Genomic DNA, 26,019 nt, shown 5'->3' on the forward strand with positions numbered 1-26,019 from the left:
GGTGGACAAACTAGGGTTGTTTTCTCTGGAGCGTAGGAGGCTGAGGGGAGACCTGATAGAGGTTTATAAAATTCTGAGAGGAGCAGATAGGGTAGACTTTTTCCCAGAGTAGAGATGTCAAATACGTGCATTTAAGGTGAGAGGGGGAAAGTTTAAAGGTGACTTTTTTGACACACAGTGGATGCCTGGAACATGCTGCTGGAGAGGTGGTGGCAGCAGATACAACAGCAATGTTTGCGAGGCAGTTACACCGGTACATGAACAGGCAGGGAGTGTTGGGATTCAGACCACGTGCAGGCAGAAGGGATCAGTTTAATTTGGCATCATGTTTGGCACAGACATTGTGGGCTGAAGGGCCTGTTCCTGTGCTGTACTGTTCTGTGTTCCATGTTCAATGTTTTATACAGAAAGTGAATCAAGTAAAAATGAAACTAAAATGTCATCATCACATTTATAAAGCTCAGGTTTAACATAATAAGCAGGGGCTCCAATTGTGGTGCTAAATGAGGTGAGCAGATTCCTTCTAACACCTGCAGGGAAGATCGAATTAACTACGGTGCAGAAGAGAGTTCGAGACAGTTGTTATATAACAGCAGTGGGCATCTCTGCAGACTTCACAGACCCTGGGCACACTGTGATTTCAGCTTCCTTCCCCCCAACTGAATGTTTAAACATTAATGACTTGCAGCAAAAGCACTTTCTACCTTGGCAAGTATGGGTGAATTAAGCAGAGGCAGTCAGGAAGAGGAGTTCTACAGCATTCCTGATTTAAATTACTTGCAGCATCTGCCGTGCTCTGTGATTTTTGGCACCTGCTCAGGCTGACTGTGTTCACCTGTTGTCCTGAGAGTTAAACTCACTCTCTCCACACTCTCCTGAATGTTGCTTTAAATCCTCTTCTCCGACATTGCCTGCTACTCCCTGCTATTGCCTTCTCACTGTTGCTGCTTAATTAACCCAGGCTTGCCAAGACAAAAACTGTTGTTTCTGCAATTCATTAATGATTCCACATTCAGACAGGAGGTGAAATCAGAGGCATGAGTGACCCGCTGGTCAGTGAGCAGAGGCTGAGGAAGATGTAACTCTGCTGTTGAATTACAACTGTTCCAGTCTCATTCCAGCCTCACCACTCATGCTGGAGACACTCAGCAGGTCAGGCACCATCTGCGGAGAGAGAAGCAGAGACGGTGTGAGGATGTGTATATCAGGAGGTGATGTACAGATTGGGTCTCTCTTCTCAAGAAAAGAAGCCTCACCTTGTGGATGTCTCTAAAGTGATGGAAGGCTTTTACAGAGTGGGTGCAGAGAGAGTATTTGCACCTGTGGTGAAGAGTAGGCCACGGGATGTCTGTAGGACAGTCACTGAGAAATCCAACTGGGCATTCAGTGAAAACTTCTTTACACAGAGTGTGGTGAGAATGTGGAGCTCACTCCTACGGGGAGGGTTTGAGGCAAGTCATTTAGATGCATTTTAAGGTAGGCTGGACAAGCAGATGAGGGAGAGGGAACAGAGTATCATATTGACACATTTAGATTAAGTGCCAGCATGGACTGGTTGGGCTGAATGGCCCGTTTCTATGCTTTATATTAAATGGAAACCAACAGTGTGACCCTCCCTCAATACCGCCCCTCCCACAGTGTGACCCTCCCTCAGTATTGCCCCTTTTTTATAAGCATGTGTCTTTATTACCCATGACACACACACTACAATCCACTACCATCACAGACAACAAAAGAACACAAATCTACCGAACATCCAGGCAACGCAACAACACTCACCACGCCCGCGCCCCCCAACAGTCACTGACGCGGCTTGTAACCCACCATCCAGACCGAATGACAGAGGCACAGTTGTTAAACAACAAACAGTAGGCTATAATACATATTACACATGCACTACAAGGTAACCTCCAGCACAAACCACAAAAAGAACACAATTCTACCAAACATCTTGGTAAACGCAACAACACTCGCGCCCCCCCCCCATCCCCCCACCCCGCCCCGACAGTCTCGGACATGGTCTGGAAACCACCATCCAGACCGACGGACGGATGCACAGTTGTTAATCAACAAATAGTACGGCTATATTGCATACTACACACGCACTACAAAGTAACTTCCAGCACAGACCACAAAAGAACACAATTCTACCGAACAGCTAGATAAACGCCACAACACTCGCCTCGCCACCCCCCACAGTCTCGGACATGGCCTGGAAACCACCGTCCAGACCAACTGACGGAGGCACAGAACTATGCACAGCAATTCACAAAGACACCAGACTGAAAGGTGACATCTTCACAGGAGCTACACCTCCAGGAGCTGCAACTGCTGTGTAGGACGAGGCCCTGCCATCTTAGAGCACTACGCAGTCAAAAATCACAGAAACACTGCTGGTGCAATAAATAGCGACACGACCAGCAGGGCACACCAGTAATTAGTCCCATAAAGGAGCAGTGCAGAGAAAGGAGAGGTGGGAGTCTTCTCCAGATAGGCAGACAGTCTGTGTGATGAAACTCCAGCGCCGTCCCTCCCACAGCGCCCGCAACACAGACTCCAACACCTGGCATAAACAGAGTCCTTGCAAGAAGAAAACTGCTCCAGCCCACCGCTCAAGATGAAACCCACACTTCCCCACCACCCAACATTCTCCACAGCTGCACCTTTGGATTTATACAATTACATCTTCAGTTCAACGGGAGAGCGCACTCAGTACCGGTCTTTTGTTTGTACAAAACATTTATTCCCTAAAAGCACTACAAAAACCAACCAATAGCGATACAGTACATCTAATACAGAAAAAAACTAAGCAAAACTAATACCCACGCCCCACACTACGCCCCCACCACAACACACAACACTTCAGATCAGAATCACATTAGAACCATCCATGACACACAGGATCCCCTGAGGGGCCCACCGAGCGCAGAACTCGGCCAGGGTGGCTGCGGAGACAGCATGCTCCCATTCCAAAGACACCCGCGTGCGCACGTAATCACGGAAGACGGGCAGGCAGGCCAACCTGCCGGGACCCTCGGCCGCCCGCCGCCACGTCCCGTGGATGGCCAGCTTGGCCAGGCCCAGCAGAAGACCCACCAGGAGATCCTCCATGTGCCCCTCCCCACGCCGCACCGGGTGCCCGTAAACCAACAGCGTCAGGCTGAAGTGCAACCAGAACTTAAGCAGCAGGCCCTTCAGATATGCAAAGAGGGGCTGCAACCTCTCACACTCTGCGTTAGTACCGCTCTTTTTTTTGTATAAAACATTTATTAGTTAAAAGCACTACAAAAGACTACAAATATCGAATGTACACATCTAATACAGAAAGGATCATCTAATCAACTACATAACTTCAGAGATTATTGTAAACTGACACCACGAGAGCACACATACGTCACTACGTCTGGTACCGCAACACTCAATATTTCATATCAAAATCGTATTGGAACCGTCCACGATGCACGTTATCTCTTGAGGAGCCCACTGAGCGTGGAACTCAGCCAAGGTGCCCACAGAGACCGCATGCTCCCTCTCCAAAGATACCCGCACGCGCACGTAAGCACGGAAGACGGGCAGGCAGGCAGACCGGCCAGGACCCTCAGTACCGCTCTTCCCACAGGGTGACACCCCCCCCCCCAGTTCCGCCCCTCCCAGAGTGATGCCTCTCCCGCTGTGCTGGAGTTTCAACCTGAGTTCAAAGAGAGTCACAGAGTCACACAGTACGGAAACAGGCCCTTCGGCCCAACTCATCCATGCCGACTGTGTTGCCCAGCGAGCTAGTCCCATCTGACCACATTTGGCCCTCTCCTATCCATATACTTATCTCGATGGCTTTTAAACGTTGCTGATGTGCCCACCTCAACCACTATTTCTGGCAGCTCATTCCAAATATGCACCACCCTTTGTGTGAAGAAGCCGCCCCTGATGTCCCTTTTAAATCTCTCACCTCTGATCTTAAACCTCTGCCCTCTTGTCTTTAGCTCCCCCTCCTTGGGAAAAAGACTGTGTGCTTTCACCCTGTCTATGCCCCTCATGATCTTATATACCTCTAGCAGGACACCCCTCAATCTCCTACATTCCAGGGAATAAAATCCTAGTCTACGCAACCTCTCCTTGTAACTCAGGCCCCCAAGTCCAGCCAACATCCTGGGAAATCTTTTCTGCACTTATTCTAGTATAATAACACCTTTCCTGTAACAGGGGGACCAAAACTGTCCACAGTGCTCCAAGTGCGGCCTCATCAATGACTTATACAACTGCAACAGAACAACTCCTGTACTCAGTGCCCTGACTGATGAAGGCCAGCGTGCCAAACGCCTTCTTCACCGTCCTGTCTACCTGAGAAGCTGCTTTCAGCAAACTATGCACTTGCACTCCTAGGTCCCTCTGTTCCATAACACTCCCCTGGGCCCTGCCATTCACTGTATGAGTCCTACCCTGGTTTGATCTCCCAAAATGCAATACCTCACATTTATCCGGATTGAAAGCCATTTGCCAATTCTCAGCCCACAGACCCAGCTGATGAAGATTCCCCTGTAATTTTCATAACCTTCTACACTGTCTACAACATCAGCTATTTCAGAATCTTCGAAGTGAGCTTGGACCTGAAATGTGCTGGTCAGTCAAACTCTGTAAACTGGGGTCAGATCAGTGGCCATTGAGAAGGTTACTGGGTAACAGGAGCAGGTGTGGCAGTCCCTCAGTACCTGGGTGCTTCAGTTTCCTTCCACACCCCAAGTACGCACAGGTTGGAGGGGTAGTTGGCCACTGTAAATCATGTGCCTGTGGGTTGTAGAATCTGGAGGGAGTGGACAGGAATGTGGGAACAATAAAATGCGATCAGTGCAGAGTCAGTGTAAGTGGATGCCTTGAGGGGCCGCAGGTCTGCCTCTGTGCTTTGTGACTCTTCGACTAAAATCTCAAGTTAGGCAAGATCAGAGGTTGGGCAACAACACATGCATTCCAGTACAGTGCTTTCCTCAGCGTCAGGACAGCACAAGGTGCTTTATGGCCAGTGTGAAGTGGTTTGTAAACCAGTCACTGCGTCACTGTAGAATAAGCATGAATCCAGAGTCAACCATTAATCCAGGGCCCAAGAGTTCAATCCAAGCAGGAGGTAAATTGGAATTAAATGTCAGAAAGATATAAGCAGCCCTTATTTATCCTAAATGTCCGGCACCTTGCCTGGCTGGTCAGCCTGTGATTGCGGACCATGCTCCTGCGTTAACGATTTGGAACAACTGAGGATGTAACGCCAGCCGGGTCTGGTGAATCTCCTCCCAACAATTCATTTATAAACCCTGCGCTTTGTCCAGCAGAGGGAGCTGAACGACCAGGTATCTCGGCACAATGAGCAGGGCCTGGCTGGGTTAAGATAACTGGCACATTATCAACAATTGCTGGATGAATGATGGAAATGTTTTGTAACCTGCATTTTCACATAGAGGAGATAGAATTTTAAATGTTTTTAGTTTATCCAGATGCAAAATCTGTGGAAAAGAATTGTCAGGGTGAAGCTATGTGCAGCGGGTAGAGGTGCTGTTCACAGCACCAGAGACCCGGGTTCGATCCCGACCCCCGTTGCTGTCTGTGTGGAGTTTGCACATTCTCCCTGTGACCCTGTGGGTTTCCCTTGGGTGCTCCGGTTTCCTCCCACATCCCAAAGATGTGCAGGTCAGTGGGTTGACTGTCCGCTGTAAATTGCCCCCAGTGTGCGGTTTATTGGCAAAGGGAACCAAGAGGTGGTGAGAGAGTGAATAAGATTCAGGGAAATAAGGAGAAGGACCGGGACTGATGGGATCATTCTGCTGGGAACCAGCATGGCCTGATGGGCTGAATGGCATCCCATGTGGTGGACAGTATAATCCTCAGATTACAAAAGGGTGAAGATACTCAGGGAGGGGGTTGTTGGAGACCAGTAGAACGTAGAACAGTACAGCACAGGAACAGGCCCTTCGGCCTACGATGTTGTGCTGAACCAATTACATTGGTAATAAAATGCCCAACGAAACTAATCCCTTCTGCCTCCACAATGTCCACATCTAACCATTTCCCTCGCATCTATGCCGACTCTATCCAACATTCCCTTCTCTTTGCCTACATTTCCCTACTCTATTTATTTTGTAAACTATCAGGTCTCCCCTCAGCCTCTGCCGCTCCAGAGAAAACAACCCAAGTCTGTCCAACCTTTCCTTGTAGCTCATGCTCTCTAATCCAGGCAGCATCCTGGTGAACCTCTCCTGCACCCTCTCCAAAGCCTCCACATCCTTCCTATAATGGGGCGACCAGAACTGAATGCAATACTCCAGATGCAGCCAAACTAAAGTTTTATAAAGCTGCAGCATAACTTCCTGACTCTTGAACACAGTGCCTCGACTAATGAAGGCAAGCATGCTGTACGCCTTCTTTACTGCCCCATCAACCTGTGTAGCCACTTTCAGGGAGCTATGGACTTGGACCCCAAGATCCCTCTGTTCATCAACACTGTTAAGGGTCCTGCCATTAACAGTGTGCTGTCTCTTTACATTTGATCTCCCAAGGTGCAACACTTCACATTTGGCCGGGTTGAACTCCATCTGCCATTTCTCTGCCCAGGTCTGCAACTGATCTACATCCCGCTGGACCCTTTGCCAGTCTCCTACACTATCCACAGCACCACTGATCTTCGTATCATCTGCAAACTTACTAACCCATCCAGGTACATTTTCATCCAGGTCATTGACATACATCACAAACAGCAGAGGTCCCAGTATGGATCCCTGCAGAACACCACTAGTCACAGACCTCCAGTCAGAATAAGTCCCATCAACCATTACCCTCTGTCTTCTATGGGCAGGGTGAATGGCAAAAGCACCAAAATGGGTTTGATGGGTTGTGAGAGAGAATTGGCTGCAGGGAAGGGGGAATGGGACTGAGGGGATTGCTGTACAGGCAGCTGCCATGGATGCAATGGACTGAATGGCCTTCTTCTGTGCTATAACAAACATGTTTAGACTTGGCCAGTGACAGTGGGAGTTACTGGAGGGAGGCAGGGGAGCAGGGTCCTTTGAAAAATACGACGATGCTGGAGGAACTCAGCAGGCCAGACAGCATCTGTGGAGGAAAGCAGGCAGTCAACGTTTCGGGTCAGGACCCTTCTACTGAGTTCCTCCAGCATCATCGTGTTTTTCCTCTCGATTCCAGTATCTGCAGTCCTTTCTTTCTCGAGCAGCGGCCTTTGCTCTTGCTGGTTTCCTGTTCCCTTTGGAGAGTAAGTCAGTGTGGGGCCTGCAACAGGACTGGTCAATACTGAGGATTAAATCCACATCTCAGGTCTCGGTGTGAACATACCAGCAGCACCCTGGATTTAAATGTCCTTCCCCATAATCCCAGGAGATCAGTTCCTGCAGGAAAGGGCAACTGGACCTCAGCTGGAGCGCTGTCCGATGCGGGAAGGGTGGAAAGCCATAACCAGGGAGCAGAGAGGATGATCCTGGGAGCGAGAGGGTGCCATTGTTCGGACGTGATGTCACATGGCTCCACTATGTCCTACTGGATTGATTAAACAATCCCATGGAGCTGTTGCAAGAAGAGAGTAGAACTGGTGTTGAGTCAGTGCTCACTGGGGCTGCTCCCTGCATTGTTCCAGAGCCGACACGTCAGAGGTGACCAATTCACTGGGGATGCTGACAGATCTGCAGGTGCTGAGTAAGCACAAGTTCCTTCCTCTAAGTGCCATGGGTAGGTTTTCTGACTGTAACAACATTTAACTCCAACCTTTCCCTTCCCGTCTCTCTGGTATTGGGATTGGTTTATCATTGTCACACGGACCGAGACACGGTGAAGAGATTTTGTTTGCGTGCCGTGCAGACAGATCATTCCATTCATAATTACACTGAGGTGGTGGAAGGGAAAGGAGAGTGCAGATTATGCTGTTGCAGTTACAGAGAGAGTGCAGAGCCGGTAGACAAAGGGCAAACAACAAATAACAGAGAACAGTACAGCACAGGAACAGGCCCTTCTGCCCACCATGTCCATGCTGAGCATGATGCCAAATTAAACTAATCCCATCTGCCTGCACATGGTCCCTCTGTTCCCTGCATATTCATGTGCCTACCTAAAAGCATTCCACCACGCTCTGTATAAAAAATCTTGCCCCGCACATCTCCTTTAAACTCCCCCCTCTCACCTTAAAGCTCTGCCCTCTAGTATTCAACATTTCTGCCCAGGGAAAGCTAACCCCAATGCCTTTCTTCTGCTGGTCTGAATCCCACACTCAGTGTCTAAAGGAACTTTAACCTTCATCTGTGATTCTCTGTGAAGTGTTGGAAGGAGAAGAGGAGTTGGGGAGTGTGAGTGCTATTTACCTCCGCCAGGGTTTTACATCCTTGGTGACAGGGTAGTGGGCAACAGTACAATAAATCCTCCCACTGGGCATTCACCAGATCATGTGAGAGGCAAGTTCAACTCAAATAAGGGCACTAATTTAATCAGCATCACCTTAGCCACATGTGTGGTCAATGGTTTCTCAGTGATTATACACCACTGATCTACGCAAACAAAAATACCCGCAAAAGTATAAATTTAGAAAGGCTTTGTATTCTGATCAGTGATTGAATGAGCACAAATTCCTGAACAGTGAACAGCAGAGGATTCATTCTTGCACAGAATGGTTAGTAAACCAGTCAACAGTGTGACAGTTTCTGAAATGACAATAAAGATATTACTTCATTGGAGGAAGTTCTGAGAAGGTTCACCAGGAACGTGGAGGGATTGTTCTACAAGGTGGAACGGGTTGGGATTCAACACTTTGAAGTTTGAAGAATGAAAGATGTTATTGAAACATGTAAGGTTCCTGGGGGGTGGACAGGGTAAACGCTGGAGGATGTCCCTCTCAGGGGAGAGCTTAGGACGTAAAGGCATGGTCTCAGAATAGGGGGCTCCACTTAAGACTGGGATGAGGAAGAATATCTTTCCTCAAAGGTTGTGAGGTTGGAACTCCTTGTCACAGGGAGTTTTGGAGTTAGAGTCCCTGGGTACTTTTAAGGCTGAGCTAATTCTAATCAATGATGAAGTCAAGGGTTATGGGGAGAGGCAGGAAAGTGGACAAGGAATGTCGGATCAGCCACGACCCTATGGGTAAGCCTAGTAATTTCTAAGGTAGGGACATGTTCGGCACAACTTTGTGGGCCGAAGTGCCTGTATTGTGCTGTAGGTTTTCTATGTTTCTACCTCAGCACATGTGACAATAATAAACCAATTTACCAATATAGTTGAAGCTTACAGCTGAAGCCGGATTCTATTAGTAATGATTTCCGGGTGTGGGTATGAGTGACCAGGCTGGTAATTATTGCCCATCCCTAATTGCCCATGAACTGAGCAACTGGCTGGACCATTTCAAAGTCAACCACATCAGTAGAGTCTGGTGTCACACACAGACCAGACCAGACGGTGTAAAGACAGCAGATTTCCTCCCGTGAGCCGATTAGTGAACTTAGTACTTTGGTGGTCATCATTACCAATGGGTAGCTTTCTTTAAGTTATTGCCCCTGTGCTGTGGTGGGATTTGAACCCAGCTCCCTGGTAATTTAACCACTGCAGGCACCAAGGTATTACACCCCCTGGAATTCACCTCCCCAGAACCATGGCATCAGCCGTGTTATTACAGCAGGACTCAGCAGTGGGAGTTCAGTTCCAGGCACCCACTGCTCTCTGCGTAAAAAACTTGTCCCACACATCTCCTTTAAACTTTCACCCTCTCACTTTAAAGCTCTGCCCTCTAGTATTTGACATCTTCTCCCTGGGAAAAAGACTCAAACCCTAGCCCCTTGTAATTTTATGAACTTCTATCAGTCTTCGAGGCTCCAGAAAAAACAGTCCAAGTTTGTCCAAAGCAGCATCACAGGTAGACAGGGTGGTGAAAAAGGCGTTTAGCACACTGGCCTTCATCAGTCAGGGCACTGAGTACAGGAGTTGGGACTTTATGTTACAGTTGTAAAAGTCGTTGGTGAGGCCACACTTCGAGTACTGTGCACAGTTCTGGTCAGCCTTTTGTGGGAAAGACGCGGTTAAACTGGAAAGAGTGAAGAAAAGATTTACGATGATGTTGCCTGGACTAAGGGGCCTGAGTTATAGGGAGAGGTTGGCCAGGCTGGGTCTTTATACCTTGGAGTGTAGGAGAATGAGGGGTGACCTTATAGGGGTATATAAGCATATGGAGGAATTTGGTGTCTAGATAAGCATATGGAGGAATTTAAAATAGAGGGATATGTGGGAGGAAGGGGTTAGATAGTCTTAGGCGAGGTTTAAAGGTCGGCACAACATGGTGGGCCGAAGGGCCCGTATTGTGCTGTATTGTTCTATGTTCTATGATAAAATTGCAAGGAGCAAAGGTAAAGCGGAAAGCAACAGTCTTTCCTCCAGGGTAGGGGAGTCCAAAACTAGGGGCATGGGTTCAGGACGAGAGGGGAAAGTCTAAAAGGGATCTGAGGGGCAACTTGCTCACATAGGCGATGGTGAGTGTATGGAACGAGCTGCCAGAGGAAGTGGGTGAGGCAGGTACAACAGTATCATTTAAGAAGCACTTGGATAGGTACATGGAGGGGCGGGGCTTGGAGGGATATGGGCCGAACGCGGGAAATTGGGACTAGCTGGGTGGGCACCGTGGTCGGCATGGACTGGTTGGGCTGAAGGGCCTGTATCCGTGCTGTATTGTTCTTTGATTCTGTGACTCTCTTTATAACTCGTTCTCTCTAATGCAGGCAATATCCTAGTGAACCTCATCTGCACCCTCTCCAAAGCCTCCACATCCTTCCTGTAATGGGGCAACCAGAACTGCACACAATACTCCAATTGTGGCCAGACCAAAGTTTTATACAGCTGCATCATGACTTCCCAAGTTTTAAATGCAATGTGGTACCTTTATTCAAGAAGGGCAGCCGGGAGAAGCCAGGTAGTTATAAATTTGTGAGTCAGGAAAAAAATTCTGAGGGACAGGGTTAATCTACACTTGGAAAGGCAGGGATTAACCAATGTTAATCAGCACGGCTTTGTTAGTGGGAGATCCTGCCTGATCAATTTGATTGAATGTTTCAGAGGTAATAAAGTGTATTGATGAGGGGACAATGCAGTTGATGTACATCATGGATTTCAATAAGGCTTTGGCAAGGTCCCACGTGGGACACTTATCATAAAGGTTAAATCCCAGAGGATCCAAGGCAGGTCGGCAAATTGGATCCCAAATTGCCTTGCTAATTGGAATCAGATGGTGGGGGATTATTTTTGTAACTGGAAGTCTGTGATAAGTGGTGTACCACGGAGCGTATTCTGCCTGGAGGTCGGTGACCAGTGGTGTTCCGCAGGGATCTGTTCTGGGACCTCTGCTCTTTGTGATTTTTATAAATGACTTGGATGAGGATGTGGAAGGGTGGGTTAGTAAGTTTGCTGATGATACAAAAGTTGGTGGTGTTGTGGATAGTGTAGAAGGTTGCTGTAGGTTACCACAGGACATTGAGAAGATGTAAAGCTGGGCTAAGTGTCAGATGGATTTCAACCCGGAAAAGTGTGAAGTGATTCACTTTGGAAGATCAAATACGAAGGCAGAATACAAGGTTAATGGCAGGATTCTCAGTGGAAGAACAGAGGGATCTTGGGGTCCACGTCCATAGATCCCTCAAGGTTGCTGCGCAGGTCAATAGGGTTGTTCAGAAGGTATATGTGGCGTTGGCCTTCATTAGTTGGGGTATTGAGTTCAAGAGCTGCAAGGTAATGTTGCAGCTCTATAGAACTCTGGTGAGACCACACTTGGAGTATTGTGTTCAGTTCTGGTCGCCTCATTATAGGAAGGATGTGGAAGCTCTAGAGAGGGTGCAGAAGAGATTTACTAGGATGCTGCCTGGATTGGACAGCATGTCTTATGGAGATAGGCTGAGTGAGCTAGGGTTTTTCTCTTTGGAGTGACGGAGGATGAGAGGTGACTTGATAGATGTGTACAAGATGATAAGAGGGATAGATCGAGAGGACAGAGACTTTTTCCTGGGGGAAAATGGCTAACACAAGGGGGACATAATTTTAAAGTAATTGGAAGAAGGTATAAGGGGATGTCAGAGGTTAAGTTTTTTACACAGAGAGTGGTGGGTGTGTGGAACGCACTACCAGCAGAGGTTGTGGGGGCAGATACATTAGGGACATTTAAGAGACCCATAGATAGGCACATGAATGATAGAAGAGTGGAGGGCTATGTGGGAGGGAAGGGTTAGGTAGATCTTAGAACAGGATAAAATGTCGGCACATCTTGTGCCAAAGTGCCTGTACTATGCTGTAGTGTTCTGTGTTCACTTGCATCAAGACAGCCAGCATCTCCTCTTTCGTAGTCCATGACCTCACTACTCTTTCCTCAGTTCTATAGTCTGTGTGTCTGTCTCCAGAGTAAATACAGATGCAAAAGATTCATTTCAGATCTCCCCCATCTCTCTCGGCTCCATGCATAGATGACCACGCTTATCTTCAAGAGGACCAATTTTGTCCCTTGCTACCCTTTTGCTATTAATGTCGCTATAGAAACCCTTGGGATTCTCTTTCACCCTGTCTGCCAGAGCAACCTCACGTCCTCTTTTTGCCCTCCTGATTTCTCTCTTAAGTGTTCGCTTGAATTTCTTATACTCCTCAAGCGCCTCATTTGATCTTAACTATCTATACCTGATATGTGCCTGCTTCTTTTTCTTTACCAGGGCTTCAACATCCCTCGATAACCAAGGTTCCCTAAACCTGTCAGCCTGCCTTTTATTCTACAGGAACATACAGATTCTGTACTCCCAATGTTTCACTTTTGAAAGCCTCCCACTTACTAAGAATCTCTTTTCCGGAAAACAGCCTATCCCAATCCACGCCTGCCAGATCCCTTCTGATGCCATCAAAATTGGCCTTACTCCAACTTAGAATCTCAACCCAAGAACCAGTCCTATCACCTCTGTCACCTGCCCTGTCTCATTTCACAAGCTCTATCCCATCCAATCCCTTTACAGTATGGGAGTCCCACTCAACATGTGGAAAGTTAAAATCACCTCCTATCACAACCTTATATTTCCTGCAACTGTCTGCTATCTTTATACAAATTTGTTCCTCTAAATCCCGCTGACTATTGGGAGGTCTATATTATAGTCCCATTAACGTGATCATCCCTTTCTATTCCTCAGTTCCACCATATTGCCTCAGTAGACGAGCCCTCCAGTATGTCCCCTCTGAGCACTGCCGTGACATTTTCCCTGATGAGTAATGCCACCCCTCCCCCTTTAATACCTCCCCTTCTATCATGTCTAAAACATCGGAACCCCAGAACATTGAGCTGCCCGTCCTGCCCCTCCTGCAACCAAGTCTCACTGATGGCTACAACATCATAATTCCACGTGCTGATCCATACTCTATGTTTATCTGCCTTACCTACAATATTCATAGAACATAGAACATTACAGCACTGTACAGGCCCTTCAGCCCACGATGTTGTGCCGACATTTTATCCTGCTCTATTATATACAGTATCTAACCCTTCCCTCCAACATAGCCCTCCATTTTTCTATCATTCATGTGACTATCTGAGAGTCTCTTATATGTCCCTAATGTATCTGTCCCCAAAACCTATGCTGGCAGTACATTCCACACACCCAGCACAAACCCTGGAACATTGAGCTGCCAGTTCTGCCCCTCCTGCAACCAAGTCTCACTGACGGCTACAACATCAGAATTCCATGTGCTGATCCACGCTCTAAGTTCCTCTGCCTTACCTACTTGCATTGAAATAGACACATCTCAGAATGTTAGTCCCACCATGCTCATCAACCACTTGATTTCTGTCTCTGCTTGTAGGCTAAACATCTACTATCCCCACAGCCCCTCCACTTGCTGCCCTGCCACTCTGGTTCCCACCCCCCTGAGTTTAAAACCCCCTGAGCAGCACTAGTAAATCTTCCCTCAAGGATATTGGTCCCAGTCCAGTTCAGGTACAAACTGTCCTGTTTGTACAGGTCCCACCTGCCCTGGAAGAGAGCCCAATGATCCAAAAATCTGAAGCCCTCCCCCTGCACCATCTCCTTAGCCACGCATTAAACTGAACTATCTTCCTATTTCTTACCTCACTAGCATGTGGCACGGGTAACAGTCCTGAGATCACCTGTGATCTCCGTGGTGTCGAGCTTCTTGAGAGCTGTTGGAGCTGCACTCATCCAGGCAAGTGGAGAGTGTTCCATCACACCCCTGACTTGCCACATTGATGGTGTGAAAGCCTTGGGTGTCGGGAGGTGACTCACTCACCACAGGATACCCAGCCTCTAGCCTTCTCTCGTAGCCATGTTCTTCATGTCACTGGTTCGGTTGAGTTTCTGGTCAATGGTGACCCCCAAGATATTGATGGTGGGGGACTCAGCGATGATAATACCATTGAAAGTCAAAGGTACAAATGTCTCTTGTTGAAGATGACCCTTTGTGACACAAATATTACTTTCCACTTAACAGCCCACGCCTGAAAGTTGTCCAAGTCTTGCTACATGCAGGAACTGGCTGCTTCACTTGCTGAGGAGTTGTGAATGGAATTGACTGTGCAATCATTAGCAAACATTGCCATTAGAGTCATGCAGGCAAACAGCGCAACACCAGGCCCTTCAGCCCATCATGTCTCTGCCAACCATCAAGTACTTATCCATAGAAACCCATTTACCAGCACTTAGCAATAGCCTTCTATGCCTTGGCAATGCAAATGCTCACTTAGATGCTTCTCAGATGTTGTGAAGTACCTGCTCCACCACCCCCTGGTACATTCTAGGTGATTTCTGACCTTATGTGGGAAGAAGGACATTGATGAAGCAGTTGAAGATGTTTGGGCCGAAGACACTATGCTGAGAAACTCCTGCAGTGTTATCCTGGGTGGGGTAATTAACCACAACATCCACGGACTCTGTGGGAGTTCCAGATTCCCACCATCCTGCATGAGGGGAGTTGTTTCCCATTCCATCCAGAATGGCCTGGCTCCAGTTTCCAGCTTGGATCATGTCTCCACATTCAGGGAGCCAATGAAAACAAAATCTTTATCCCTTTTCCTAAATAGAAATAGACACAGGTCATAATGATAAGGCAATTCCAGGGACATCAGGACATCATACATGGTAGAAAATGAAGTTAAAGAATTGCTTGTATATGCTTCAAATTATTGACAACAATGAAAATAAAATAACATGTTTTTGTTACTCCAAGTGTGGTCACTGTTGTAACGTGGGAGATTTTCACACCACAGGACCACAGAGCTTTGATATGGAGGACAGCAGATGCTCTGCTTATGTTGGGTGAGGATACAAAGTGACCAAGGCCAACCAGAATTCCTCTGTTATTCTCCAACCAGAGAAAATAAATATATAATTAGAAAGACGGCAGTTCCCAAAATATAACACTCCCTCGGTATGGCACACTGAGGGGGCAGCACTCCCTCGGTACGGCACACCGAGGGGGCAGCACTCCCTCAGTATGGCACACCGCAGGGGCAGCACTCCCTCGGTACGGCACACCGCAGGGGCAGCACTCCCTCGGTATGGCACACCAAGGGGGCAGCACTCCCTCGGTACGGCACACTGAGGGGGCAGCACTCCCTCAGTACGGCACACTGAGGGGGCAGCACTCCCTCGGTATGGCACACTGAGGGGGCAGCACTCCCTCGGTATGGCACACCGAGGGGGCAGCACTCCCTCGGTACGGCACACCGCAGGAGCAGCACTCCCTCGGTACGGCACACTGAGGGGGCAGCACTCCCTCGGTACGGCACACTGAGGGGGCAGCACTCTCTCGGTACGGCACACCGAGGGGGCAGCACTCTCTCGGTACGGCACACTGAGGGGGCAGCACTCCCTTGGTACGGCACACTGAGGGGGCAGCACTCCCTCGGTATGGCACACCACAGGGGCAGCACTCTCTCGGTATGGCACACCGCGGGGGCAGGACTCCCTCGGTACGGCACACTGGTGGGGCAGCACTCCCTTGGTACGGCACACCGAGGGGACAACATTCCCTCCATACTGTACCTCCCAGAGGGAAACAGTACTAAACCTCAGTGCAGCAGTCCCTCAGTACTGCACCAAGTCTCAGCCTGAACTATCTCTTCCTTAACTTACATACCAATTAAATGAGAACTTACTTATTTGGAAAAGAACCAGTTGCATCTTGTACTAAGTAGCGATTTCAGTGATAATGAATCACTTCTTCATTGTGGAAAATAAGGTTCACAGTTTCAAGATTTGCTGTTAATAGTGATTGCTTTATTCTCATTTTGCCCACGGTCTCTCACTGTTGTCGAGACCATGTGATCAGTGGTTTGGTTTCCTTAATATATATGTAATCAGGAAAATTTAATCTTAATTTATAATGTTAACATTAATACTCTGCTGAGTTCATCGATATCTGGCTCAGAACAAGCGCTGAGAGCATGGAGCACACTCTCCCCAGTCCTGCTTGTGAATGCACAGCATGCAGTTCAACCTGTCACAGTGAGTGATGTAGGTTGCAATGTTAGGTCACTGACTTGAATTTCGCAGAAGTGCTCAAGGGAGTCAGGAAGAAATTTCACACACTTTCATCTTCCTTGATGTTATGTCTGTGGTTAGTCAATTCTGCTGGGAAATTAATTAAACGAGGGGTAAAACTCAAGACAACTTGGTTTTCTGAACAACCATCTTTTGGACTGTTTCTGCTAACACCCCCTGCTATTGAAAGAAACTCGCTGCTGGGTGGTCACCATGAGGAGCCACTGAAAATGGAGAGCTAAGGTCATCAACAAAGGCTCAAACATCTGGAGCTTTTACACAGGGAAGGAAAAAGTTCAATTTAATGGAGATTTTTCAAAATTCTATGAAGTTTTGAGATCAAAGAGACAAAGATCATTTCTAGGTGAATCAGAAACAAGCAAGGACGAGCCCAGGGAGGAGGATGGTGAACAATGGATTTTATTCAACACAGACAGTTTTTAGGAATAGTCTGGCCCCAGTGTTTCTGAGCCAGAGATGATAACATCATTTAGTGGGTAATTAGGTAAACATTGGTCATTTGAAGAATGAAGCAACATCCCTCTCGTATCCCGAAGAACATATGGGAAGGAGGGAAGGAAGGAGAAAAGAAAGGAAGTCAGGCAGAGGGATAAGTGCTGTAGAAAAATTCCAGGCAGATCATTATGTAAATCAACATGCAATGTTAGCTTGATGCAGGTGCTATTCTGAGCTCAATACTCCAATTAACAACTTGGCGTTTCCTTGCACAGTTGTGCACCTGCTTGGCAGCAAGCAGAAGATCAGTCACCAACAAGTTACTTGTTGGTTGATTTCTTCGAGATGTTGGTACATTTCTGTGTGTCTTCTGTGTGTCAATTCCTCTCCTTTTCTTAGGTTTCAAAGGTGTACAGGTGACAGGTGTTTAAGGATTTCTGAGACACAAGAAATTCTGCAGATGCTGGAATCTGGAGCAATGTACAAAAAAGTGCTGGAGGAACTCAGCAGGTCAGGCAGCATCCATGGAGGGAAATAAACAGTCGACGTTTTGGGCCGAGACCCTTCATCAGGACTGGAAAGGAAGAGGGCAGAAGCCAGAATAAGGAAGTGGAATACAGAATATTGAAGGATTTCTGCTTACTTCAAGGCTCCTGCAAAGTGCAGTTGTTCCAAACTTGAGTGCAGTTGCAGTCCTTCCCATTGCAATGCAGCAAGACTGGGAAGGTGAGCAAAGATTGAGGACAGGAGGAGGGAGAGGACTGTGGGGAAGAAGGACTGTCAGCAGGAAGACATGTCTATCTTGATTATCAGTGAGGCAATTCTTGTGCCAGAACCTTTGCAACAATCCGTGTTTGGGAAGTCAGTGCTTGGCCAAGGAAGTTGTCACAGAAATCTGTCACTAAGTGTGGCTATAGAGGAGGGCAAGGTGACTGCGGTCAAAAACATTTATGTACATGGTGCCTTCCAGCATCAACATTTTACAGTTTGTCTGAGGGAAGTCACTCAGGCTTTCTGTTCAAAGAATGGTAACTGCTGGAAGAACTTAGGGTCAGGCAGTCAGTATCTGTGGAGGCAGAGGGATGGTCGACGTTTCGGGTCAAGACCCTGCACCAGATAACTAGAGTTTGTTTCCTTTTTACAGACTGAATGGGGTGAACCGAGTGTGGGGTTGCTGCTGAGTGATTCAGGCTACCTCTTGACGACATGGCTCACCAAGCCATTGGCAACCCACACATGTATGTAATGAGATCCATGAGAAACGTTACAAATGGTCAGTGGAGGAATTTCAGATGGCCTTGGAAGGAAACTTCTGGCATCTCTAGGCCCAGAAGAATCCTCCCTCTGCAATGGGCCTTTGATAAATGGCAGCCTCGTCTCCACTGGTGAAGCATCTCTCCCCTCTGGTTAGTTGCCACTGTCTCCAACAAGCACCACCCTTCTGGTATTGGTATTGGTTTATTATTGTCACTTGTACCGAGGTACAGTGAAAAACTTGTCTTGCATACCGTTTGTACAGATCAATTCATTACACAGTGCATTGAGGTAGTACAGGGGAAAACAATAGCAGAATACACCTGCTGTAGAGAGAGAAGGGTTAAAATGAACAAGTTGCCTGTAGATTCCATCTGATGAAGGATCTTCAACCTGAAACGTTTCTCTCTCCACAGATGCTGCCTGACCAGTTAAGTGTTTTTTGATTTTTATTTGCATTACAGTCATTGGGCACAAGATAGTCCCACACCGTAATTCCCGCACCTCTTTCCCAGTTCTATCAACCTCACTGTTTGGAGACAAAAGAGAAACAGAAGGAAATGGGAAGAAGCAAGTAGTGAAGACTAACGACGTTAAAGTCTCATCCCAGGGTCAAATAGAGTCATTTGAAACTGTGTGTGAATATCTTCCCACACACTAATTATTGCCAATTACAGCCTCCTGTGAATCGGGGGCAAAGTTATAGTGAAATGGTGACATCACAACAGCCACTCACAATCTCTAAAGCACTTCAGGAGTATTTTTAACTTTGATTTGAATTCAACATGTTTAATTGAAACTGAACAAACTATCAGTGAAGCTAAGGCTGTGAATTAGTCAGGCTTTGAATTACCCTATAAACCATACTGAGTGTTGATGTCATGGCTCCTAAATTCACCAGAGCCTGTTGGCTAATTTACAGCCTCTGCAATCTCCAGAATTCTATCCACTATCATTTATATACTGATCACACTTTTCAGTTCAGAGCACTGCAGGAACATACTCCAAACCCTTTAAACATTTTGTGATGATGAATAGTGATGGAGTTTTCTAAACCCTGAGGTGGTAAGCACAGAGTCAAACACACTGCCCTTGTTCTGCTGCCAAAACCTCTTGCTTTTAACCGAACACCCGGGCATCTTGTGCTGCACAGCTCTTGGGAAGAGTGGAGTGGTACATCACAGATGAGAAACATGCTGAGACCAAGAACCTAAAGGCTGGGAATAATAATCTAGGGTACGTGAATAATTCTATTGGATTGTGAAGAAAATTTGAAAAATGTTTGAAAAATTTAACAATGAGAAGTCAGTCTCAGGAAAAGTGAGCATCCAGGGAATGCAGGAACATTCATTAGAAACAGGGGTAGGCCATTCAGTTGTGGCCGGTCTGACCTTGGCCTGAGCTCCACAGCCCTGTACAATCCCAAACCCCTGGCTCCTTCACAGACCAACAATCTGTCTGGATCATAGATCAATTAGCTCCACTTTCCACCTGATTCCCATATCCTCTGATCCCCACAATGCCAAGAAATTAACCAATCTCAGATCTGAATAACTTCAAAGACTCAGCATCCACAGCGCTCTGGGACTGCGAACTCCAAGGATTCACAACCCTGAGAAGAATACTTTCCTCATCTCTGTCCTAAATGACTGAACCAGTGTCCTAGGGGACCTGTATACCTCCAGGTTGTAGATCCTGCAGCAAGGGGAAAGGCCACTTTACCATCCACCTCTCATTCCTACACAACCTTGGGTTAGATGTGACACCATCTTGATCTGAAACGTCGACTGTTTATTTCCCTCCATAGATGCTGCCTGACCTGCTGAGTTCCTCCAGCATTTTGTGTGTGTTGCTCCAGTTCCATATTAATGTGATTAATTTTATCTGCCCTGTGAAGTGATATAGTCATCATCTCAGTTGTATCAAGACCGTCATCTGCAGTTCAAGAAAAAGTCTCACCAGCTCCTTGTCAGGGCAGCTAGGTATGAGCAGTATCGCAATTTTACATCTGTAAAATCAGGGACACCGAAATACAATCAAAATCTTTTTGACTCATAATTTCTCAACTTGAAATCTGTTCATAAATGTGGATTGGAATACTTTGCCAAAATCTCCCAGGAATTTTTTTCAGGCATGCCCAATCTGCTTTGCGAAGAAATCTGTACAGTGAAATCCCACAAATAGTGATGTCATAATAATTAGATTTGATTTTATGATTCTTTCTGAGAGACAAACATTTATCATGACACCAGACAGAACTCAAAGGGAATTCTCTCTTCCACTGAGATAGTAGGTAGCCCTTGGTCCGCTGACTACGGTCACAGCCCAGGGGCCTGTTGGGGGAATGATTTCCCTTTAATGTTCCATTACACAGAAAAGTTGAAATTCGGTGCCTGCAAAGCAAACCACGTGCAGTGAATAACAAGATGAGGGAGTCTGTAAACCTGGGGTAGAGGGTGCAGAGGGTTCAATCCCCGCCGCTGTCTGTAAGGAGTTTGTACGTTCTCCCCGTGTCTGCGTGGGTTTCCTCCGGGTGCTCCGGTTTCCTCCCACATTCCAAAGACGAACAGGTTAGGAAGTTATGGGCGTGCTATGTTGGCGCCGGAAGTGTGGCGATACTTGCGGGCTGCCCCCCAAAATCACTACGCAAAAGATGTATTTCACTGTGTGTTTTGATGTACGTGTGACTAATAAAGATCTTATCTTATCTTATCTATTGGGTAGTGTGTGCATTGGGAATGAGGGATGGGGACTACTTTGCAGTGTGTGCAGAGGGAAGGAGATGCAGCTGGGTGAGTGCCTGAGGAATGGGGATGGTGGGATGGAGTCTGTCAGGTAGTGTGTGGAGAGAGGCCTGGGGCTGTGGGATAGTACGCACGGAGAGGGAGATGGGGTTTGTGGAGTATTGCTCTTTGGAAAGGAGGATAGGGATGAGGGCAAAGGCCTGTGGAGTTGGGTCTATCGAATAATGTGTCCCCCCTCCATCCCAACTCTCCCTCATTCTATCTCTCAGTTCTCTCTCTCATGCCCACTCTCTCTCTCTCTCTCTCCCTATTCCCTCTTTCCCTCCTGCCCCACTCCCTGCCTCTCCATTCCCTCTCCCTCCTCACTCCCTGTCCCACCTCACTCCCTTTCTCTCCCTTGCCACAATTTCTCTCCCCACTCCCTCTCTCCCTCAGGGGGTGGTGCAGGCAGATACTCTCACATTTAAAAAGCAGCTGGAGAACTACTTGAATAGGCAAGGCAAAGAATGCTATGGATCTAACCTAAGAATTAGGTCTGCATTCCTTGCAGTTCAGAAGAATGAGCAGTGACCTTATTCAAACATAAGATCCTAACATGGCCTGGCAGGGTAGATGAGGGGATGTTTTCACTAGTGGGGCAGTCACGAACATGGGGACATTGCAATAAAATAAGTCAAGTGGAGTTATTGTCATGTGCACAAGTACAGTGAGGTGCTGGTACAATGAAAACCTTGCTTGCAGCAACGTCACCGGCACGAAGGTACAGACAACACACAGAATATAAATATACATAAATTACACAAGACAGTGAAGAAAGAGAGAAAAGAAAGACTGCAAAACAAGACCTTAGTGCAAAAATAAAGACACAGTCAGAGACTAGTCCATAGTAGTGCAAGAGGTGGTCTGCAGTGATCCATTGCTGAGGTAGGTATTGGTATTGGTTTATTATTGTCACTTGTACCGAGGTACAGTGAAAAGCTTGTCTTACAAACCGATCGTACAGGTCAATTCATTACACAGTGTAGTTACATTGAGTTAGCAGAGTGCATTGATGTAGTACAGGTTAAAAACAATAACAGTACAAAGTGTCACAGCTACAGAGAAAGTGCAGTGCAATAAGGTGCAAGGTCACGACAAGGTAGATCGTGAGGTCATAGTCCATCTCACTGTATAAGGGAACCGTTCAATACTCTTATCACAGTGGGTTAGAAGCTGTCCTTAAGTCTGGTGGTATGTGCCCTTAGGCTCCTGTATCTTCTACCCGATGGAAGAGGAGAGAAGAGAGAATGACCCGGGTGCTTGGGGTCTTTGATTCTGCTAGCTGCTTCATTTGTGCAGGTCAGTTCAAGAACCTGATGGTTATAAGAAAGTAGCTGTTCCTAAACCTGGTGGTGTGGGACTTTAAGCTTCTGTACCCCCTGCCTGATGGTGCAGCAAGAAGAGGGCATGACCCACTAGTGGGGCTCCTCGATGATAGATGCCGTCTTCTCGAGGCAGTACCTCCTGTAGATACATCAGGGTTAGGATTAGGTAAGGGGCCGATCATTGAAAACTGAAGTGTGTAGCAACCTCTTCTCTCAGAGGGGGTGAATCTCTGGAATTCTCTGCCCCAGAGGGTGGTGGAAGCCAGATCATTGGATATATTGAAGGTGGAGTTGGATAAATATTTGAAAATCAAAGAATCAGAATCATGTTTTTATCACTGACACATGAAGTGCAAAGACATCAAAATATTATAAATTACAAACATAAATAAATAGAGCAAAAAAGGAATAATGAGGTGGTGGTCATTGATTCATGGACCATTCAGAAATCTAATGGCGAAGAAGCTGTTCGTGAATTGCTGAGTGTGGGTCTTCAGGCTCCTGTACCTCCTGCCTGATGGTAATAATGAGAAGAGGGCATGTCCTGGATGGTGAGGTTCCTTAGTGATGGATGCCACCTTCTTGAGTCACCGCCCCTTGAAGATGTCCTCGATGGTGGGGAGGGTTGTGCCCGTGATGGAGCTGGCTGAGTCTACAACCCTCTGCAACCTCTTGAGATTCTGTGCATTGGAGCCTCCGTACCAGGCAGTGATGCAACCAGTCAGAATGCTCTCCACTGTAAACCTATAGAAATTTGCAAGTGTCTTTGGTGACATACCAACTCTCCTCAAACTCCCAATGAAGCTGAGCCACTGACGTGCCTTCTTCGTAATTGCAGTAACGTGTTGGGCCCAGGATAGATCCTCTGAGATGTTGACGTCCAGGAACTTGAAGCTACTCACCCTTTCCGCCGCTGACCCCTCAATGAGGACTGGTGTGTGTTCTCCCGGCTTCCCCTTCCTGAAGTCCACAATCAGTTCCTTGGTTTGCTGACAGTGAGTGCTGAATTGAGGGTTATGGGGAACTGGCACATGAGTTGAGACCAATATAAATCAGCCATGATCCTATGGAATGATGGGGTAGGATAGAGGGGCCGAGTGGCCTACTCCTGTTCCCATTTTCTTGCGTAATGAAAAGCCTTCGTAAAACTATCAGGGTTGCCAAGAGACAATACCCGTCCAAAATCAAATCCTTGACCAGCTGTCAGTTGTGGCGGGGCTTACATGCTACAACAGGCTACGAAACGAAGCCAGGCAGCATCGCCGACAACAGCTCATCCCTCACCGATGAGCCTGTTGCATTCTTTGTACACTCTGAACAGAAGGGGAATGGAATGTCACCACCCACCCCGACAGCCTCCAACGCATCTGTACCCGCAGTCACCACTGCAGACGTCAGGTCAGTCTTCTGGAGAGTGAACCCGTGGACTACCTCGTCATGGCCCTTGCACCTTATTGTCTGCCTGCACTGCACTTTCTCTGTAACTGGGACACTTTATTCTGCATTGTTATTGTTTTCCCCTGTGCTACCTCAATGCACTGCTGTGGTGAACTTGTCTGTATGGATGGCATACAAATCAAAGCTTTTCACCGTATATATGTCTATAACAAACCAATTACAATTAACGCAGGTGAATAGGATTAGTGTAGGTAGGGCAGCACATACTTGAAGGGCCGAAGGGTGCCGAGTGCTCCATTTCCCAGCGCCAGACGTCGGGCTCACTCACCTCCGCGCCCCACCCTACGCCCCGCCCCCTCTCCAAACTGACAGGCGGCTCGGCCAATCGTTTCGCCGCGAATCTTCGCTGGGCGACTGCCTCCCTTGGCTCCACCCTTTCCGTGCTGGACGGACGGCTGTGGTATCCAATCAGAGGAGCAGTCACTTGCCCGGGCGGACCTATGGTTGCCGAGAGCGCCAGTGTCACGTGAGGCGGGGTGGGCCGTGTTTGCCGAGGCGGCGGCGGCGAGCGAGGGGCGGCCGCCGTGTGTCCCCGAGTCTTCGGAGTTTCGGGCTGCCGCCGCTTGTCTTCTCGCCGCCCCTGAGAGTGGGCACTGCCGGCGGCCGGGAGCAACGGAGCAGGTGGGTGCAGGGACCGTTAAAGGTAACGCTCGCTCGCGCGCTCTTGGGTGGGGGTCACTGAGGGAATGCGCGCCCCCCGCCAGGGTCACTGAGGGAATGCGCGCCCCCCGCCACAGGTCAGTGGGAATGCGCGCCCCCCGCCACAGGTCAGTGGGAATGCGCGCCCCCCGCCACAGGTCAGTGGGAATGCGCGCCCCCCGCCACAGGTCAGTGGGAATGCGCGCCCCCCCAGCCACGGGTCAGTGGGAATGCGCGCGCCCCCCCAGCCACGGGTCAGTGGGAATGCGCGCGCCCCCCCAGCCACGGGTCAGTGGGAATGCGCGCGCGCCCCCCCAGCCACGGGTCAGTGGGAATGCGCGCCCCCCCCCAGCCACGGGTCACTGGAATGCCCGCGCCTCCTGCCAACGAGGGTCTGCGGTCGCGCGCTCCTGCCCTGAGGTATCGCGCGCTCCCGGGGTCAGCGAGGGAATGTGTGGTCGACCCGGGGTCTGTGAGTACGCGCGCTCCCGCTTGGCCTCATACGACGGAGGGAACGCGCGCCGGGATTACCAGGGTCATAGTGAACGCGCGCTCCCGTCAGTGCCAGCTCCCGGGGTGACTGGGGAGCGCGCGCTTCCGCCTCCAGGGTCGCCAAGGGAATGCGAGCTCCCGATCGGGTCAATGAGGCATTGCGCGCTCCCGCCTCAGCACTCACCCTTGGGTCTGGGTCACTGGGGTGTGTTGGCTTAATCATGGGGTCAGTTTCCTTCCCTATAAGTGGGAAGACCTGTGTCTGTCTGGATGCTTGTCAGTGTGGGGGAATTGCAGGGAGTTATGTGGACCAAACTCTGGGCAGGGGTCTGCTCTCTCGGTACAGCTCCTCTGGACTCCCTCCACACTGTATTCGTGTACCAGACTTTGTTTGCCAGCTCTCTGCCTGGGTGTGTGTTGACTTAAAACATAAGAGTGTCTGTTCCCTCCACATGCCAATTGCTGTGGGTTTCCTGAGTTATTCTATTTTTGCTTAAAATTAAAAATGTGGACAGGACGACCATTAAGTGGCTCAGACCTGCTGTATGGTGGAGTTTTGGAAATGATAAATTGCTGAAAATGTACTGTAGGTTGGTCAGCATCTGTAAATAGCTTAATGATTCCAGTGTCTGGTCTGTATTTTTCGATTATCATTTACTGTTCTGTTCCATCATTTCAGATCTGAGTGAAGCTTCAAACTTGCTGGTGTAATTCACATGAATAGGAAATATGCTAAGTAATGGAATAAATGCTGAAAGTACACAGCAGGTTTTCTGTAAATAGAAGACACGTCATCCCATGTGTGTCAAATGCTTTGTTATTTCACTTGCAGTTTTAAAATTTTTACTGTTAGCTATCTTTTTATAATCTGACAGAGAAAGCAATTGAGACCATTTAAAGGGTTATTGACTTTACTGATACTTGATTTATTGAAATACAGAATTATAATCCAAGCACTCCACTATGAGGTCAGATATACAATCATAGAACAGTATTGAAGTATCCAGGTCTTATTGTGCTGAACATGAGGCATAATCCTACAACTGGGAGCCATTCTTAGAATAGGAACCACAGTTA

At 48.0% G+C, this 26,019-nt stretch overlaps 2 protein-coding genes across 8 annotated transcripts in view; one reads left to right on the forward strand and one right to left on the reverse strand.

The window, feature by feature from the left end:
- LOC127578273 (NADH-cytochrome b5 reductase 3-like) overlaps positions 1-26,019 on the reverse strand; it is a 644,669-nt gene that overhangs the window by 431,267 nt on the left and 187,383 nt on the right. The gene's annotated exons all lie outside the window — the stretch shown is intronic.
- The window catches only part of ppfibp1b (PPFIA binding protein 1b), a 165,049-nt gene continuing 163,305 nt past the window's right edge, over positions 24,276-26,019 (forward strand). For 5 of the 7 annotated variants that reach the window (XM_052030068.1, XM_052030070.1, XM_052030072.1 and 2 more), the window contains exon 1: positions 24,290-24,432. The gene's annotated coding sequence lies outside the window, so the exon portion shown is untranslated. Of the gene's footprint in view, positions 24,433-26,019 lie in introns of all 7 variants that reach the window. The other 2 variants (XM_052030073.1, XM_052030074.1) reach the window with 2 other exon arrangements.

This window comes from Pristis pectinata, chromosome 15, assembly GCF_009764475.1.
Source record: "Pristis pectinata isolate sPriPec2 chromosome 15, sPriPec2.1.pri, whole genome shotgun sequence".
In the NCBI taxonomy this organism is placed as follows: domain Eukaryota; kingdom Metazoa; phylum Chordata; class Chondrichthyes; order Rhinopristiformes; family Pristidae; genus Pristis; species Pristis pectinata.